The sequence below is a fragment of the Salvelinus fontinalis genome, chromosome 33, assembly GCF_029448725.1.
Source record: "Salvelinus fontinalis isolate EN_2023a chromosome 33, ASM2944872v1, whole genome shotgun sequence".
Lineage (NCBI taxonomy): Eukaryota > Metazoa > Chordata > Actinopteri > Salmoniformes > Salmonidae > Salvelinus > Salvelinus fontinalis.
This window is the reverse complement of record NC_074697.1, coordinates 33,679,661-33,700,352: the sequence shown is the minus strand read 5'-3', so window position 1 is coordinate 33,700,352 and position 20,692 is coordinate 33,679,661. Positions and strand designations below refer to the sequence as shown.

The 20,692-nt window shown below is 41.7% G+C and overlaps 1 protein-coding gene across 2 annotated transcripts in view; it reads right to left on the bottom strand.

Moving 5' to 3' along the window:
* LOC129832085 (protocadherin-16-like) overlaps positions 1-19,464 on the bottom strand; it is a 242,593-nt gene extending 223,129 nt beyond the window's left edge. For both annotated transcript variants that reach the window (XM_055895838.1, XM_055895839.1), the window contains exon 1: positions 18,953-19,464. The gene's annotated coding sequence lies outside the window, so the exon portion shown is untranslated. The remainder of the gene's footprint in view (positions 1-18,952) is intronic.
* Between the last annotated feature and the right edge of the window lie 1,228 nt (positions 19,465-20,692).

Sequence of the window (20,692 nt, the reverse complement as noted above, 5' to 3'; positions counted from 1 at the left end):
GTAGAGCACAGGGTAGAGCTTGAAAATTCAAGCACCTTGGGTTCTGCCATAGAGTTACATTATAAGTGCCCATCCAAGAAGGCTCAAGGTCATTGGTCACAGATAAAATGACGTCAAATCACATTATATCTTCCTGTAGCTTGATTGGACTGATCATGTCAGAAGGCACAGTGACGCCGAAACACTGGTGATTTACCCCAAAAATGACTGGGAGTTTATACAGTGGTGCAAAAAAGTATTTAGTCAGCCACCAATTGTGCAAGTTCTCCCACTTAAAAAGATAACAAAGTATTGAGATAAACTTTTGCTATTGACCAAATACTTATTTTCCACCATAATTTGCAAATAAATTCATTAAAAATCCTACAATGTGATTTTCTGGATTTTTTTTCATTTTGTCTGTCATAGTTGAAGTGTACATATGATGAAAATTACAGGCCTCTCTCATCTTTTTTTATTTATTTATTTATTTATTTATTTATTTTTAATTTTTATCCCATTTTCTCCCCAATTTTTCGTGGTATCCAATCACTAGTAATTACTACCCTGTCTCATCGCTACAACTCCCGTACGGGCACGGGAGAGACGAAGGTCGAAAGCCATGCGTCCTCCGAAGCACAACCCAACCAGCCGTACTGCTTCTTAACACAGCGCGCCTCCAACCCGGAAGCCAGCCGCACCAATGTGTCGGAGGAAACACCGTGTACCTGGCCCCCCTTGGTTGGCGCGCACTGCGCCCGCCCGCCACAGGAGTCGCTGGAGTGCGATGAGACAAGGATATCCCTACCGGCCAAACCCTCCCTACCCCGGACGACGCTATGCCAATTGTGCGTCGCCCCATGGACCTCCCGGTCGCGGCCGGCTGCGACAGAGCCTGGGCGTGAACCCAGAGACTCTGGTGGCGCAGTTAGCACTGCGATGCAGTGCCCTAGACCACTGCGCCACCCGGGAGGCCCTCTCTCATCTTTTTAAGTGGGAGAACTTGCACAATTGGTGGCTGACTAAATACTTTTTTGCCCCACTGTATATAGAGTGTGTGATTCTGTTTATTTTTATAACTTATAGTTTATTCACCTTTAGTCAGCACCTCTACTTAAAATATTTTTCTCTGGGTGTGTGCCAGCTCATGTTTTTCATTGTACTGATCATGTCAACATCATACTTTCAAAGTCTATCAGTCAAAGCTAACAGTCATTATCAAGAATCAAGTCGACAATATACTGGCAAATCCTTTTTAATCCTTGTCAAATGAAGAGAAATTATAGATAAAACGTATCGGTGCTCATCGGCAATTGGACATAAACATTACACAACAAGTTGGAAATCGTAAATTCAACAATGAGTGGTTTGAAAGCATTGCAAAGCAATCACTAGCCTGCTATTCAGTGGAGTGTCTGTGTGGTCCCCTGTCTGGGATTAAGGGTCTCTATAAACGATCAACATTGGCCATGCTGTCAATGAAGCATGATTTGTGCAGCACTCAAAACAACTGTTAACTCGAAACTGCGAAATCTGACTTCATTGAGATCAAGACAACTGGGGAAGAAACGAGCTCCAACTGGGAAAATACATTTTGAACGTTCATCAAACTCGGAATTGTAAATCCGGAACTCCAGACTCTTTCTAGAGCTACGACCTGAAGATCACTGACGTTATCATGTTTCGACCTTGTTATTTTTCCGAGTTCACAGTTGTCTTGAAAGCATCATAAATCCAGAGAATACCAGACTTTGATGACAAAGTTTGATGACAAAATTTGCCCACGAAGGACCGCCGCACCACCTTCCTGTTCAAGTGAGCACAGCGCAACGAGATGAGTCCAAAAATGTAATGTATGCTGCCGCTGTCACGGCCGTCGTCGGAAGGAGACCAAGGTGCAGCGGTGGTGAGCGTACATTTTCCTTTTATATAAATGTCGCCAACAAAACAAGAACCGACCGTGAAGCTTAACAGGGCTATAGTGCCACTAACAAAGATAACTACCCACAAACACCAACGGAAAAAAGGCTGCCTAAGTGTGATTCCCAATCAGAGACAACGATAGACAGCTGTCCCTGATTGAGAACCATACCCGGCCAAAACATAGAAATACAAAACATAGAAATAAAGAAACTAGAATGCCCACCCTAGTCACAGGGCTACATGGGCTACTAACAGCTTGCTACACAACGTACACTTAATATTACTTTATTAGCTATAGTATACATATCTCCCTGGCATGTTACATCATTTATGCAGCTGTCACACCCTGGCCATAGTGAGGCTTTTATTCTCTATTTTGGTTAGGCCAGGGTGTGACAGCTGCATAAATGATGTAACATGCCAGGGAGATATGTATACTATAGCTAATAAAGTAATATTAAGTGTACGTTGTGTAGCAAGCTGTTAGTAGCCCATGTGCCTCACCCTAATAATTTGTTATATTTTCCCCTTTTCATTTCAGCTACTGTTCTAACTTGGTGGTGCACATGTAGCTTACAACCTGTTTTAGAGAAATGTAATCATCGAATATTGTAAGATCTTTCATTGTCTGCTTATATGCCCCCATTATTTATCCTACGGTTCTGACTTGGTGTGCAGGGAGAACACTGTAAAAACGGCCCATGTCCTGAATTCTGTCGCTGTACATTTCAAAGGTGCTGAACAAATAGTTATACTGACTATGTCCATCCTAGCTCGCTCATTAATGTCTTAATGGAAATTACTAATTGCCTCTTATTCACTCATCGTTCGCTTATGCCATAGTTTGTACAGCTCAATTGTCAGTAGAAACCACATTTGTTTATTAAGCAAGTCAGCCATATCAGCTATGCTTTTTTTAAAGGAGTAAATTAGGCTGAATGAACTGTTTCGCTGCTAGCCAGGTGTAACAGTGGTAAGGTGTTGGGACTCTGTGTCATACCCTGATCTGTTTCACCTGTCCTTGTTAATGTCTCCACCCCCTCCAGGTGTCGCTTGTTTTCCCCAGTGTATTTATCCCTGTGTTTCCTGTCTCTCTGTGCCAGTTCATCTTGAATGTCCAAGCCTACCAGTGGGTTTTCCTGCTTTTCCTTTTCTCCTTTTTCTAGTCCTCCCGGGTTTGACCCTTGCATGTTCTGGACTCTGTACCTGCCTGCCTGACCTTGAGCCTGCCTGCCACTCTGTACCTCCTGTACTCTGATCTGGTTTAGGCCTTTTTGCCTGTCCACGACCATTCTCTTGCCTACCACTTTGGATTATTAAACATCTTAAACTCCAACCATCTGCCTGCTGTGTCTGCATTTGGGTCTCACCTAGTGTCATGATACTTGCTGTTGGGACAGGTTTATGTAGGCCCTAACGGTTCGTAGGAACTGTTTGTCATCGTGCAATTAATGTGGAATGGTTCGTGGGAACTGTTTGTCATCGTGCAATTAATGTACTGTTGTGTAGTGGCTTTGCTGGCATGCATCCCACTTTTAAATGTTTTTGTCCCACCAAGATTTACATGCTAAAATCGCCACTGGACCAAACATATTCCCAATATAGTGCATAGGGTTCTGGTCAAATGTAGTGTATTATGTAAGGAATAGGGTGCCATGTTTCTCTAACAGAGCTTAACTTTTCTGGTTCTTGGTTTGCCATTGTCTCTGGGTCTTAGTAGGCATATATAGTACCAGTCAAAAGTTTGGACGCCTATTCATTCAAGGGTTTTTCTTTATTTGTACTATTTTCTACATTGTAGACTAAAAGTGAAGACATCAACACTATGAAATAACACATGTAATCATGTCGTAGCCAAAAAAAGTGTTAAACAAATCAAAATATATTTTATATTTGAGATTCTTCAAAGTAGCCACCCTTTGCCTTGATGACCGCTTTGCACACTCTTGGCATTCTCTCAACCAGCTGCATGAGGAATGCTTTTCCAACAGTCTTGAAGGATTTCACACATATTCTGAGCACTTGTTGGCTGCTTTTCCTTCACTCTGCGGTCCAATTCATCCCAAACCATCTCAATTGGGTTGAAGTCAGGTGATTGTGGAGGCCAGGTCATCTGATGCAGCACTCCATCACTCTTCTTCTTGGTCAAATAGCCCTTACACAGCCTGGAGGTGGGTTGGGTCATTGTCCTGTTGAAAAACAAATTATAGTTCCACTAAGCGCAAACCAGATGGGATGGCATATCGCTGAAGAATGCTGTGGTAGCCATGCTGGTTAAGTGTGCCTTAAATTCTAAATAAATCACCAACTGTGTCACCAGCAAAGCACTCCGATGCCATCACACCTCCGCAATGCTTCATGGTGGGAACCACACATGCGGAGATCATCCGTTCACCTACTCTGCGTCTCACAAAGACACGGCGGTTGGAACCAAAAATCAAAAATTTGGACTCATCAGACCAAAGAACAGATTTCCACTGGTCTAATGTCCATTGCTTGTGTTTCTTGGCCCAAGCAATTATCTTCTTATTATTGGTGTCCTTTAGTAGTGGTTTCTTTGCAGCAATTCGATCATGAACGAAGGCCTGATTCACGCAGTCTCCTCTGAACAGTTGATGTTGAGATGTGTCTGTTACTTGAACTCCATGAAGCATTTATTTGGGCTGCAATCTGAGGTGCAGTTAACTCTAATGAACTTATTCTGTTCAGCAGAGAAAACTGGGTCTTCCATTCCTGTGGCGGTCCTCATGTGAGCCAGTTTCATCATGGCGCTGTATGGTTTTTGCGACTGCACTTGAAGAAACTTTCAAAGTTCTTGACATTTTCGGATTGACTGACCTTCGTATCTTAAAATAATGATTGACTGTCGTTTGCTTATTTGAGCTGTTACGAAATTGGCTCAAATGTATTAAGAAGGAACAAAATTCCACAAATTAACTTTTAACAAGTCACAACTGTTAATTGGGGCGGCAGGTAGCCTAGTGGTTAGAGCGTTGGGCCAGTAACCGAAAGGTTGCTGGATTGAATTCCAGAGCTGACAAGGTAAAAATCTATTGTTCTGCCCCTGAACAAGGCACTGTTCCCCGGTAGGCCATCATTATAAATAACAATTTGTACTGGCTTGCCTTGTTAAATAAAGGTTACATTTTTAAAATAATAATAATAATTTAAATGTATTCCAGGTGACTACCTCATGAAGCTGGTTGAGAGAATGCCAAGAGTGTGCAAAGCTGTCATCAAGGCAGAGGGTGGCTACTTTGAAAAATATAAATATAGATAAAATATAGATTTTAACACTTTTTTGGTTACTACATGATTCCATATGTGTTATTTCATAGTTTTGATGACCACTATTATTCTACAATGTAGAAAATAGTACAAATAAATAAAAACCCTGGAATGAGTAGGTGTGTTCAAACTTTTGACTTGTACTGTATGCTAAACAGAACCACTCTCTGAGTTCACTGGAGGGATTTACTCTGGAAGACTTACTCTGGAAGACTTACTCAAATCACCCACAAAATCCCTAGCAGAAAGTAGTTGGAGGCATCAAGCACCATGCAGAAATAATGGCCTACATTCATCAACGTCCAGGCAAAGCCACTTAGCCTACACCAACAACACTTAGCTCTGATCTAGTACTGTATATCCTTGGGTATTACTTATTGAGTGTGATGATGTGTCTGAGAGCTATCGCCACTTGGGGACGTTTCCCTCCATTTCTCCCCACACAAATGGCCTGATTTTTTTGGTAGCCTACAAACATTTCCTAACCTGATATTCCTTCAAACATTATGCTTTGTATTATATAAAAAACACAATAGCCAGAATCTGGTTACCATTTAATTTATGGTAATGGCAACTTCTCTAGGCCTACTCACCATGGTGTCTGAACTGGTTTCCTAGGTGAGCACGCGCCGGCATGTTCACAGCTTTAGGTTGAGCCCTGATAAAGGTTGCAGCACTCGTGTTTATGCATAGTATGTCATTGTGTTTAGTAACTTTCTAATTGCTGTCCATTATTATGTAAAACGAGTGTCATACTATTGCCTTTCAAGTGTGTTAATCACTGTTATTGAGAATTTTTCTGTTTAGGTGATGCATGGATTTAAATGCCAGGTTAGGGCAGGTCCTTTCAGGATGCTGTCTCCTCATTCAGGTAAGCATGGTCAACGTTTAGCATGGTCAGCGTCATTGAGGGCTTCAACCATGCTTCTGCCGTTTTATTGTAGTCAAAGTAGTCAACTGGGTGGGGATTCCTATTGGTTGTTGCCTCAATGGAGCTGCCCATGTTGTCACAGAAGCTATAATGGCACAGATATAAAGATGAGTCCTCTGTTTTATAAAGGTGAGCACTCTGCTTTTAGATATAACTAGCTACCACACAAACCCCCAATAAAAAACAACAAATTGGGGCGACCCCCTGGAGATCGCCCCCATAGAATTAGGCCATTTTGGTCCGGGAGATGGTCAACCATGGTTTGCCAGTGCAGCGATAAGATATTGTGTAAAATAATGAATTTGAAGAATTTATCTGCACTGTATGTTTGTTAGCAAGCTAGCCAGAGGAATGATTCCATACATGTTTTAAATATCTGATAATATGCCAACATTCCATTTAAACAATGTAGTCAATCCACAGCCTTACACTGTCTGAAATGAGTAGTAGATTATAGGATTTAGAAATGTAGTCAATCCACAGCCTTACACTGTCTGAAATGAGTAGTAGATTATAGGATTTAGAAATGTAGTCAATCCACAGCCTTACACTGTCTGAAATGAGTAGTAGATTATAGGATTTAGAAATGTAGTCAATCCACAGCCTTACACTGTCTGAAATGAGTAGTAGATTATAGGATTTAGAAATGTAGTCAATCCACAGCCTTACACTGTCTGAAATGAGTAGTAGATTATAGGATTTAGAAATGTAGTCAATCCACAGCCTTACACTGTCTGAAATGAGTAGTAGATTATAGGATTTAGAAATGTAGTCAATCCACAGCCTTACACTGTCTGAAATGAGTAGTAGATTATAGGATTTAGAAATGTAGTCAATCCACAGCCTTACACTGTCTGAAATGAGTAGTAGATTATAGGATTTAGAAATGTAGTCAATCCACAGCCTTACACTGTCTGAAATGAGTAGTAGATTATAGGATTTAGAAATGTAGTCAATCCACAGCCTTACACTGTCTGAAATGAGTAGTAGATTATAGGATTTAGAAATGTAGTCAATCCACAGCCTTACACTGTCTGAAATGAGTAGTAGATTATAGGATTTAGAAATGTAGTCAATCCACAGCCTTACACTGTCTGAAATGAGTAGTAGATTATAGGATTTAGAAATGTAGTCAATCCACAGCCTTACACTGTCTGAAATGAGTAGTAGATTATAGGATTTAGAAATGGTGTAAATGTGACAAGTAGGCTACTGATATTGTATCATATAATATCCCTTCCATCTTTCCAAGAAAACAAACATTTATGATCTGTTTACATATATCTTACAGGCTATTTACACAGAACAGTATAAACTGTATCTATGATTATATGGGGCGGAAGGTAGCTTAGTGGTTGGGGCGCTGGGCCAGTAACCGAAAGGTTGCTAGATTGAATCCCCGAGCTGACAAGGTACAAATCTGTTGTTCTGCCCCTGAACAAGGCAGTCAACCCACTGTTCCTAGGCCATCATTGTAATTAAGATTTTGTTCTTAACTGACCTGCCTAATAAGACAATATTTTAGGTTTACAATGATTCTATTACACAATTTCTGATATATCACATGCCTTTGTTTTATTTCCCTGCATAAGTCAAATCTGGATTATGCTTTTAGTGCCATTCATACCAAGTAAACTGGTCTGGATTTCTCTCCAGAATAGCATGACATTAGCTTTAAAACTGCGTATGTTTCTCTCTGCCCCATGGCAATATGTGTAGAATTGCAGAAAATTTGCTTTAAAACATCAACATTTTCTCTCAGTCTCATGGCAAAATGTGCATAATAACATGAGATTAGTTATAAAATTGCACATTTGCACGATTAAAAAATGTGTAGAAGTGTAAGAAGTTAGCTGTTTCCCCCAATGCTGCATCATTGCAGTGGGGCCCCGAGAAAGTGCGGCACGGCCACTGCTAGGTAACATGCTGTTACTATAGCTCTGCCATATTATACTCAGATATGTGAGTTCATTGGCATTTGCCCTGTGGTTGAGGCACTTTAGCCTTTGTCCTCAAGTTAAGATAATATTACTATTTTGGACAATTAAGTAATTGTATTATTTTTCATTATTTTTCATTACCTACGTATTCTGCATCTTGATTCAGTCTTCAACATTACCTGTTAAATAATGACCACCTATTTTTGCAGCTGATCCTTTGACTTTGTCTCAACTGTTGCTGTCTAACCTCACAGAAAAGCAACACTTACAGACCACGCACACACATGCACGCACGCACGCACGCACACACACACACACACACACACACACATTAACCTGTTGGCACCAATTGATTTCACATCGCCAAAAGTTATTTTTATTAAAAGCAAAATGAGTCTTTACTGTGTCGCGGTCCTTCAGTGGGAGGGGGGGTCACATTCTGCTTGCATCCCAAATAGCACCCCATTCTATACATAGAGCACTACTTCTGACGGGCCTTTGTCAAAAGAAGTGCACTAAATAGGGAATAGGGTGACATTTGGGACGCCGACTGAGACACATAATCTGTCTAAACAAACGCTGCTGCCTTCCTCTATTAGCCTGATCCGCCACGTCACAGAAGGGTGCCAGAGTTCTGACATTTCCCAAGTTTAGAGCTAAACAATCTGAAATAAAGGCGACTGTCAAACATAGTGAATATTATAGGCAGCGCTGCCCATAGATGAAACAATCCCAGATCCACGATCAGCCTGTTTCATCTCCTGAACCACGGCAGTGTCCCAAATGGCAACCTATTCCCAATATAGTGCACTACTTCTGACCAGGGCCCTATGGGGAACCTTGTGTGCCCTAGTCAAAAGTAGTGCACTAAATAGGGAACAGGGTGCTATTTCAAATTAAATTTTAGGTGTAGACTAACAGGGAAATGCTTACTTACGGGTCCTATTCCAACAATGCAGAGTTAAAGATAAGATCAAAATTAAAACAACATTTTTAAATAGTGACACGAGGAATAAATACACAGTGAATAACAAATAAAAATAAAGAGTAAAAATAATAATACAGGGAGAACCAGTACCGAGTCGATGTTCCATTTTTTCTATATTCCAGGAAATATTTTGTTAGTCCCCACAAGGTCAAATGCTATTTCTAGGGCGTTTGGGGTTAAGGTTAGAGTTAATGTTAGGGTTAGAATTATGTTAAGGGTTGGGGTTAGGAGCTAAGGTTAGTTTTAGGGTTAAATCAAATCAAATCAAATTTTATTTGTCACATGCGTCGAATACAACAGGTGTAGACCTTACAGTTAAATGCTTACTTACAAGCCCTTAACCAACAATGCAGTTTTAAGAAAATACCTAAAAAAAGTAAGAGATAAGAATAACAAATAATTAAAGAGCAGCAGTAAATAACAATAGCGGGGCTATATACAGGGAGTACCGGTACAGATTCAACGGGTCAATGTGCAGGGGCACCGGTCTCAAGGTCATTGAGGTAATTATGTACATGTAGGTAGAGTTATTAAAGTGGCTATGCATAGCATAACAGAGAGTAGCAGCAGCAGCCATGCGGTAGCAGAGAGAACAGTCTATGACTAGGGTCTTTGACAATTTTTAGGACCTTCCTCTGACACCGCCTGAAATAGAGGTCCTGGATGGCAGGAAGCTTGGCCCCGGTGATGTACTCGCATTATGCTCTGTAGTGTCTTGCGGTCGGAGGCCGAGCAGTTGCCATACAAGGCAGTGATGCAACCCGTCAGGATACTCTCGATGGTGCAGCTGTAAAATCTTTTGAGGATCTGAGGACCCATGCCAAATCTTTTCAGTAGGGTTAGGGTTAAGGTTAGGTTTTTGTGTTAAGGTTAGAGTTAAGGTTAGGGTAAGAGTACGAGTTTGGTGTTAGGGAAAATAGGATTTTCAATTGGATTGAATTGTGTGTCCCCACAAGGTTAGCTGTACAAGACTGTGTGTGTGTGTGTGTGTGTGTGTGTGTGTGTGTGTGTGTGTGTGTGTGTGTGTGTGTGTGTGTGTGTGTGTGTGTGTGTGTGTGTGTGTGTGTGTGTGTGTGTGTGTGTGTGTGTGTGTGTGTGTGTGTGTGTGTTGGGGTGTCAGTGTAAGTATATGTGAACAGCCAACGTCTTGGGAGACGTTCAATTCTTCCAAGTGGAAGAATATGCTATTATTACTCATCAAGCCTCTCAATGCTGCAATCACAGGCGTATCTCTGTAAATATAATATAATTGTTTTGTGAATAATTCATTGAAGAGAAGAAGAAAGTCAAATATTGAGCAGAAGTAAATCAGTGCTTGGGAATAAGATGATCAATGAGACTCATATAAGAACTTTATTTAATCTTGTAAATCTTAATCTTAATTTACTTTATTTAATCTTGGAAAAACTCTAAACGCATTTTAAGAGATGTTTGATAGGAGATATACTGTTAAACAAAAGTAAAGCTAGACAAAGCACAAGTCCAACAATATTCCCCCGATTATCCCTGTATCTCTTCAAAACACTTTGTTCCAACTATGTACAGATCTGTTTCTGAACGCGTCTTTATCAGAAAGTCTACGCTCAGAGTAGCTCTGACACATAGGCTGTGTTCCAAATGGCACTCTATTCCCTACATGACTTTTGACCAAAGCCCATAGGGCTCTGGTCAAAGTAGTACACCATAGGCAATAGGGTGCCATTTGGGATGCAGCCACAGACTAATCAAAGCTAGTCACCAGCCTGGACTGTATGATCACAAATCCTCAAAATGAGCTTCAAATTCCATGTCAAGATTCCAGCTAATTCCAATGAAACTTCTGAGCCTTGAAGAGCCGAGTGTTTGGCTGGGAGGGGGCTGGGCCGCTGGGGCACTAGGGAGGGGAGCACAGGGCACGTTGGGGCGCCAGAGTCTCTCCACAAACGAATCCACAGAGTGAATTGTTAATCCGGACTGTCTGGATATTAACACGACAAGCATGAAGTAAAACTACACAAACACTCTGAATTCTGCATATGGAGGCCCGGCTGAAACAGAGCTGTCTGGAGCCACATTCGGAGGTGCCATATTTCTGTGTACGGTGGTAATGGGGACCAGAGAGTCAGGGATGTGTTACAAATAGGGTTGCAAAGGATTGGAGACTTTCCGGGAAATTTCCGGAAATTGTCCAGAAATTTTCCATGGGAAGTGAATTTGGGGAATTCTGCTTAAATTCATCTTAAACGTTATCTTATAACAGTGAACCTTTTTTTGTGGGATACACATAAGGCAATTCTAGGTCTTGTGGCATATTTTGGTTAAACTACCCCCAATTCAATGGAATTGCAACCCTCTGCATGCACAGTGCATTCTTCCATCACATGTGCAGTGCACTCTTCCATCACATGTACAGCTGATTCTCAAGATCTTGCACACTAATGAGATGCTATTGAGGCCACACTACTATACTGTCTGAGCCAAGGACTACATGCTTTCTGGTAAGTTTTGATTACAATACTGGGTTGGGCGAATATATTTTATATGACATACATAATTTTTTGTTAACTCGTAAATAGTAGCCTATGGCAAAGTGTGTTTAAATCATTTCTAACTTGTTAACAATTTCTGATGGTTAGTTTTTGCTACTATGTGGGGTTTAGCTTGCTTGAGCCTACTAACTGAGGAGTGTTAATTCACCTGTTTCCATACAGTTTCATTTTAAAACATAATTAACTACATCATCTCCACCCCTCAACCAGTATTCTACAAGAGCACAGACACAAGGGACAACAGACACACCAGTCTCTACATTGCAGATGAGCTGAAGGCAGTCATCAATGACCTTGGACCACAGAAGGCATTTGCACTGGTGACAGACAGGCAATGCTGTGAACATGAAGGCTGCTTGGTCTAAAGTGGAGGAGTCCTACCCTCACATCACACCCATTGGCTGTGCTGCTCATGCATTTAATCTTCTCCTCAAGGACATCATGGCACTGAAAATAATGGATACACTCTACAAGAGAGCCAAGGAAATAGTTAGGTATGTGACGGATTGAGGGAGACAATGCCATCCTGTCTGATGTTCAAACTCTGCTTGCAGATGTAAGAGAAGAAATCCGTACTGTCCTGCCCACTTCCCTGTTGCTCCAAGCAGAGGAAACTGCAGTTCTGAAATCCATCAAAAAGCGCGCAGACTTCTGTCTGAAGACCATACACGCCGCAGCGTACATGTTGGACCCCAAGTATGCTGGCAAGAGCATCCTGTCTGGTGCAGAGATCAACAAGGCCTATGGTGCCATCACCACCATGTCTCGCCACCTTGGCCTGGATGAGGGCAAGATTCTTGGCAGTCTGGCGAAGTACACTTCCAAACAAGGGCTTTGGGATGGAGATGCAATATGGCAGTCGTGCCAACATATCTCAATCAGCCATCCGGGGGAAAAGACTTTGTGGATCTGAGGCTCTTTCCCCTGTTGCCTCCATCATCCGCCTCCTCAGAGCGCAACTGGTCCTTGTTTGGGAACACACACACACCAAAGCATGCAACAGGCTGACCAATACAAGGGTTGAAAAATTGGTGGCCATCCGGGGAAATTTGAGACTTTTTGAGCCTGACAATGAACCATCCTCAACAACATTGGAAAGTGACAGTGATGATGAGGCCTCAGAGTCTGATGTTCAAGAGGTGGACATTGAGGAGGTCCAGGGAGAAGACATGGAAGCCTGAGAGGAAGACAACCAAAGCTTTAGTTTCTAGACTATAATTTGACAGATGTATGTTCGAAACGTTTTTGGGAGATGAGATGGATCATTGGAGATAATTCAATATTCCCTTTCTTTTGTTGTTCAGTGAAATCATCCCATGTGAAGAGTCAACTCATTTAATTAAAATTCATAACAATTTTTAATTATTATTTCTATTGGAAGGATTTAATCCTTTGCAATTATGTCTATTTATGATAAGGTAAAAGGTTTATGTTTCAGTATCCATATATGGTAAATAAATCCAATGCAAAAAACATCTACATTTAAATAATATTAATATTAATGTGCATATATTTCTGTTAATTGCCATATATTCCGTTAATTCCCATATATTCCGTTAATTCCCATATATTCCCGTTAATTCCCACGAAATGTTTCCACCTCTGAATATTCCCCAAGATGTGCAACCCTAATTCCAAATGGCACCCTATTCCTCAAAGCTCTATTGGCCTTGGTCAAAAGTAGTACACTATAAAGCCCTATGGGCCTTGGTCAAAAGTAGTACACTATAAAGCCCTATGGGCCTTGGTCAAAAGTAGTACACTATAAAGCCCTATGGGCCTTGGTTAAAAGTAATGCACTATAAAGCCCTATGGGCCTTGGTTAAAAGTAATGCACTATAAAGCCCTATGGGTCTTGGTTAAAAGTAGTACACTATAAAGCCCTATGGGCCTTGGTTAAAAGTAGTGCACTATAAAGCCCTATGGGCCTTGGTTAAAAGTAATGCACTATAAAGCCCTATGGGCCTTGGTTAAAAGTAGTGCACTATAAAGCCCTATGGGTCTTGGTTAAAAGTAGTACACTATAAAGCCCTATGGGCCTTGGTTAAAAGTAGTACACTATAAAGCCCTATGGGCCTTGGTCAAAAGTAGTGCAATAGTATGAAGCGAATAGGGTTCCATTTGGGCGACAGACAAAGTGCTTCAATAGGGGCAGGTCAAGGGGCCAGGGAAAGGGGCCAGGGAAAGGGGCCAGGGAAAGCCATCCCCATCATAGAGCTCTGATGTGCGTGCCGTGTGTTCCCTGGCTATCCATGCACTCCCTCCCCTGGCCATAACAAACACACAGAGCATTGGAAAAACACAGGGCTTCTCCTTTCATGGTGAGGCCATCACACGCACGCATGCACGTACACACACACACACACACTCACATACGTCCAAGAAAAGCAAGATCATCTCTTTCCCACATGAACGGAGACAGAATCAGACGGACCTAGCTACGGTATTTGATGGTCTGGGTGTTTGTGTAAGACGTCGTGCGAGCGAACAGGAAAAACATGCACTCCTCCTCAGGCCTTTGAACATGATCCTGTCTGATTTGATATTGCTATGGGCGTGGGTGTGTTGGGGCGGTTGCATCATTTGAAACACATGGGCACAGTGATCAGAAAAAGGAGCTGGAGGCTGGCTCCTGACCACATACAGTAACAGCTGAGAGAGGAGGTCAACTTCTATGGTTTTGTTTTCAGTTGAATGACTCACATGTCATCCCTACAGGGTCTACTGTACCATTAGTAGCATGACCATGTATTCATTAGTAGCATGACCATGTATTCATTAGTAGCATGACCATGTATTCATTAGTAGCATGACCATGTATTCATTAGTAGCATGACCATGTATTCATTAGTAGCATGACCATGTATTCATATTCCATTCCAGCATTTCCACAACAAGCTTGCTTTAAACGTCACATAAATTGACTACCTATGTATCACTTCAACTGCAACTAGCTTTTACAACAGTTATCTGTTGTGTCAACATAAAGGTCTGTTATTATCCCTAGTTAACACAATAACAAGATGAACTCATCTCTTGACCAAATATAAACTGTTGTGCCATCTTAGATAGGTATGTTATTCACTGTCTAGCATCTTCTCAGTTTCAGTTTAATATGTATGTGTGGGATACGCATGGTATACAATAAACCGTCCAACGAAATGCTTACTTGCAGGTTCCTTATCAGCAAAGCAACAACAATAAGAAATACTAAAAGATAACAATATGAACATAAAGTAAATGGATCAGTAGAATAGAATACATATCTGAGCATAAGTATAATACAGGAAGGAACAATTTATAGTCCAATATTTACATGTGTATTGGGGAAGTGGGGGGGGGGGGGGGGGGTCAGGTGTATAAATTGAGCAATATAATAAGTCTGGTAGTAGCAGTTGTGATGTGTGTGTATCCTGAATGTATATATGTGTGTGTGTGTGTGTGTGTGTGTGTATGTCTGTGTGGGTGTGTGCATGAGTGAGTGCATGTGTACTAAGGTGTGGAGGATCAGAGCAGCTGGTCAGTCCAGTTCAAGTGTTCAGCAGTCTGATGGCTTGAAGATAGAAACTATCACTGAGCCTGTTGGTATCAGACTTCATGCTCCGATACCATCTGCCCAACGGTAAGAGAGAGAACAGCTCATGTCTGGGGTGTGTGGGGTCCTTGATGATGCTGCAGGCCTTCCCCTTTCAAGGCACCCTTTCAAGTAGATGTCCTGGATGGGTGGGAGCACAGTTTAAGTTATGTACTGTGCCATCCCCACCACCCACTGGAGGGCCTTATGGTCGTGGAAAGAGCAATTCCCGTATCAGGCCGTGATGCAACCGGTCAGGATGCTCTCGATGGTGCAGCGGTAGTATTTGGAGAGGACCCGGGGACGGCATTCCGAATTTCTTCAGCCACTAGGAAGTAGAGCCGCTGTTGCGCCCTCTTGACAAGAGTGGTGATGTTGTGGTCCATGTCAAGTCTTCAGTGATGTGGAAGCAGAGGAACTTAAAACTGCTGTCTCTCTCTAATGCAGTTCCTTTGATGTAGATCGAGGCATGTTCCCTCCCTGCTTCCTCAAGTCAACAATCAACTATTTTGTTTTGCTGACGTTGAGGGCGAGGTAGATGTTTTAAAGATGAACTCGTCACTAATCATTCACAGTTTCTACTAACAGATGTTTGATGTCATACTATTATAACAGACACATGTTAAGCAGATCATGACTTGTGGAATCATTGCCTAATCTAAAACCTCAGTCTGAGTGTCTGAAACACTGACGATGATGGGCCTATAAACACCTAGCTGTAGGTACTATAGGTAGGTAGAGTCTCCTGAAACCGCTAGCGTGCGTGTGTTTGTGTGTGTACTGTACCAGCACTGAGCAGATGCTCCACAACTCTCTGTCTTGGGGGAAACATACTCTGTTACACCAGGGGCCAGTAAAACTATGACAAACCATACCAGGAGCCAAGACTAGCTCTATGTCCCAAATGGCACCCTATTCCCTATTTAGTGCACTAATTTTGACCAGTGCCCTATGTGCCTTTTGGGACAAACTCTAGGGCATGCCTGGTCAGTTTTAGAGGAAAATGTTCTGGCTCTGTTGTTACAACAATCCTGTCAAAATCAACCAGAAAATCCATAAATGATTGGCTTTGCTGTGTCAGACCAAGACTAGAGACTGCCAAGTAGATATGACCATCAAAGGCTGACCTGTACACTTTCAATGTACAATGTAGCTGTATACTTCTGTTATTACTATAGCTAGCTTCCATACAATGTTAATATATACTTCTGTTATGGCTGTAAAAAAACAACAACCAGGAAATGAATCAGAAAGTCTTGGCTCTACTGTGCTGTTGTGTTCATTCCCCTCCATACAGTATGTTAGAAACCTTTTATCCTCATCATCACCCCAGGCACAGAGGCACACTGCAAATAAAGTCAAATAATTACTTCATCATGGAGCTTCTGGGACTTGACTGATGACATAATCCTTGGATTGTCATAAAAGCCACAGCCGAGGTTTCAGGCTGCGGTTTCATCCAACAATTCTGCATCATTTCCTTCACTGTTTTCTTTGTAAACTATATACAGTTTTTCTCCTCAGTCCAGCCACTCTACAGTGAATGGCTTTAGCACAACTTTTCCTTGGCTTTAGTCTCCTGTGATTGGAACACGTCAGATTTAACCAATGGCTGCTTGCGAACTCATATTCAGGAAATGAATGGGCCAATCATCAAAGCACTCAGACGATGCACCTAGCACTCAGGCCTCCCAAAGATACAGCCTATAGGCTTTAGCTCAGTGAGCTAGCATAGTCTTTTGGCATGCACTATTATTCTATAAGAGAACACCAAATTATACAATGAGCTCTATCGATCTATCTCTATCTCTATCTATATCTATCTATCTATCGCTTTGAGCTTCACTGATATGAAACATACTTGGCATTCCTCTCCAGCGGGAACTAATGACTGTCATTGTTACCTCAACTATTATTCAATTATTATCGATGAGGACCAGGAATGTGCCTTGGCCCTCCCCTCATAACTGACAACATGCTGCAGGGTTCTCTGACACAACACTGGCACCCAGGAGGGAAAACACCAACATTATGTTTTAACTGACGATTGGGTGGACAGCGAGGGAAGGAGAGAGGAGAGAGAGAAAAGAAGGGAGGGACGTCAGCGTACTGGTCTGCCAGACACTGCTCCAAGACAATACAGAAGGAGGATGACTTTGGAGCACCATGAGAACCAGCATACTAATAGATAGAGGCAGAGTCCGGAAGGGCACCTTATTCCCTATATCTAGTGCATTACTTTTGACCAGAGCCCTATGGTCAGAGAATATTGGCTACGAGCCTATGAGAGGAGACCTATAGGCTCTGGTCAAAAGTAATGCACTATATAGGGAATAGGGTGCCATTTGGGAAGCACCCCAAGTACAGTGGAGTAACATCCTAGTGAATTATTTGCCTGGTGGACAGAGTATTATTAAGCTAATTGGTTGAGATTGGTGTTGTGTTGTTTGTCTTTGACAGCATGGTGGTGTTGCCAATGAAAATGTGCTCTAAGTATAGACCATGACGGGTAGCCTACCACACATTTGAATTCTAATCTAAAACATAATATTATTTCTCAATCATTTCAGAAAACCACAAATAATCACTTTAAAGGTTTGATGTGTGTTTGTTATAATCATATTATTGTTGTGTGGTTGTGTGGTTGTATGACTCTGACTCCTTTTAGAATGTCTTAAATTATATTAACTGGCAAAGCAAGGGGAGCTAGACCTCAGAAATGTATATGTGTCATTCTTTGTTACATAATTAGTGTTTGCTTGGAAGGTTTTTTCAAAAGTTGAAACGGTTTAAATAGTAGAGCCTACAGTGTAGGATCTCAGCTAGAGCTATTGATCCTGCAGTCTGTGTGTTCTCTTTTCTTGCATACAGTGCAATATAACGTCGGACCTATTGTTAAACTGCCTAAATATGCATCTTTTTTCTCTCCCTTTTACATCCAATACTTAAAGCTCTCCCCTTCAGGAGAGTTGGCAGCAGTAGCCTAGTGTTATGCCGTCTGAAAGAAGTGATTGCCCCCACAGAGGGAAACAAAATCACAGAGTTAGAACAGCAATGAGCAGAGAGGAGAGCATTCAGTCAGGGCCAGATGGTTTGGGTTATAATGAGAATCAGTTTTCAGGCAGCCGTTCCACGGTCCTGCCTGCCTGTCGATAGCAGTTTCACTAGTCGGGATAATCATTAGATGATACATAAGGTATCAAGACCTAAACATCGCTGACAGCTGTCCCGTCCATGGGTCCTGCTGACTTCTCAAATATACATCTATTTAAGCTTAAAAAAACAACAGCACTGTTTGACAATAAATGTGATAACTGTATAACTAATCAGAGTCAAATACCCAAAATAAAGATGCAAAAACAAAAACCTGGAGTAAATTCTAGAAAACTTATAACACATTGTAAACACTTAAAAAACGTTAACTTTTGCACTTTGGACCCGAAAGAATAAAAAAAGGTGTATGGAAAAAGAAGAAGAAAGAAGACAAACGAAGAGATTCATCTTTAAAAGCATCCAAGCTTGAAAATTGTCTCGTTAACTTCATGACTGACTGTGTGTGATGTTTAGGGACCATGATAATGTGCTAGCCTATTCTGCACATGACAACAACGCAACGATTTGCGCTCAAGTTTTAGCCTAATAAAACGTCCATGTAACTAGTGCAATGTATAACACGTATAAACGTATCGCAACAATGTATCAAATGTATAGCAACGATTTATAATCACTACCTCGTAGTCTTCAGCTAGCGAGGTGAGACAGACATTTGACAGTAGTAGAACACTGTAACCGAGGACTTACATTCATATGCTCCTTCTCTGCCACTGAGCGCACGCACGTCCGTTAGCAAATATCCCAACAATAACGGTCGCTTCTTTAAACAAATTCTTTGTGGAGTAAAAAAACAGAGTAAAAATCTAAACTAAAGTCAAAAACCTCCTAAATTAAATCCATTTCCAAAAGACAAAGCGGTATCCTTTCTAAATGATCCTTTAGGATGGTGAATGTGTTTTCACTCCAGCAACCTCTTGTGATTTATTCTGTACCCTATTCCTTGTCAGGTGACGAGGGATAGGCAATTCAAAATAACTTTTTCCGCGACTGTTTCCTTTGTATGGTTAAAATGTTGTAGTCAGGACGTTATCAACTTCTCGGCATCGGGACAGCATCCACACTAACAGTTACTGCAGCGTCTAGTTGCAGAGCTGCTGCCTCTCCTTGCGCGGAGTGAAACCCGACACCTCTCTATGGCTATGGACAGCCCTCCTTCAGATTGTGCTAATTTATTAAACACGTGCAGAAGTGTAAGGTTATGTTGCTTGACAGCGCCGTGGTAGAGAGAGATGCCTCTGAGAGAGCATAGAGGAGAGGTGGACATTTCTGAACTCTGGTGCCACCAAGCTATGTAAAAGGGAAGTGTAAGCCAATCTTCAGAATGTCTTTCGGTTCTAAATACTCGATGAGCTGCTTGGGCTAGTCTGACGCACCTGTATTCGGTAAATTACCTTTCATTTGCATGGTGAAGTAGGCTAAATGAAATGCTTCAGAATCACAATTATGTAATTGATTGGCAACATATTTTTCATTATGTTGATGATTCGTTAGTAGAGAAATGAGACCAAGTCAATAGGCTGGACAGGGTGGAACAGTATTTAGTAAGACAGTTTTATTCAGTGTGAGGATATCTGGCAAATCGTGCAGCACGGCTCCTTCTGTCTGATTCGTATAGAATCGTCGGAAGAGAGGTAGTTTAAACAGTTGTACAGTTTTATATAGATAACAAGCAAAGTAGGTTGATCTGGAAGTCTGGCCTTCCGATTGGTCGATCTGGGTCTTGGGTAGTCCTGAACAGGCCTGGTGTCAACGTTCCATTGGTTCCTGAGATAGTTCTTTGTCTTGAGCTCCAACCTTGAGTTGTGTGTGTCTATGGTTATCATGGGGGAGGGGAATTGTGTGTGTCTGTAGTTGGTGTCTTAATAAGTCCAGCATATGTCCAAGAGAAATGAGGAGTATGTGTATTTTGTATAAAAGATGGCTTATGTTGAAATGTTGTTATTACTAGTTTCCAGTATCTATTACAATTTCTTACAATTATCATAACCATCGACAAATGGATTTTGGAGCTTGCCAAAATTCAGCTCCAGTAGACCGCCATGACAAGTTTGACATTGTTATTAGAACAGAAGGGTTTTTCCCTCTCAGATAATAAAAGGTGTGAAGGACATCACATGTAGAACGCCCAGACAGACACAGCCCTGTTAGAAAAAGAGAGCTAGACTACTGGGTTGTGTTCCAAATGGCAACCTATTCTCTATATATTGGACTACTTTTGACCAAAGTCCTATTGGTCCTGGTCTAAAGTAGTGCACTACAAAGGGAATAGGGTGCTATTTGGGTCTTAACCCTGCTCTCATGTCTTGTCACCGAGCCCTGTTCTTCTCTCCATCTGGCGACTGCTTGATTGAGAGGAGCATGTTACAGCTCCGGTCGTTTATGCATCCCAAATGGCACCCTATTCTCTATATACTGCACTACGGCTGA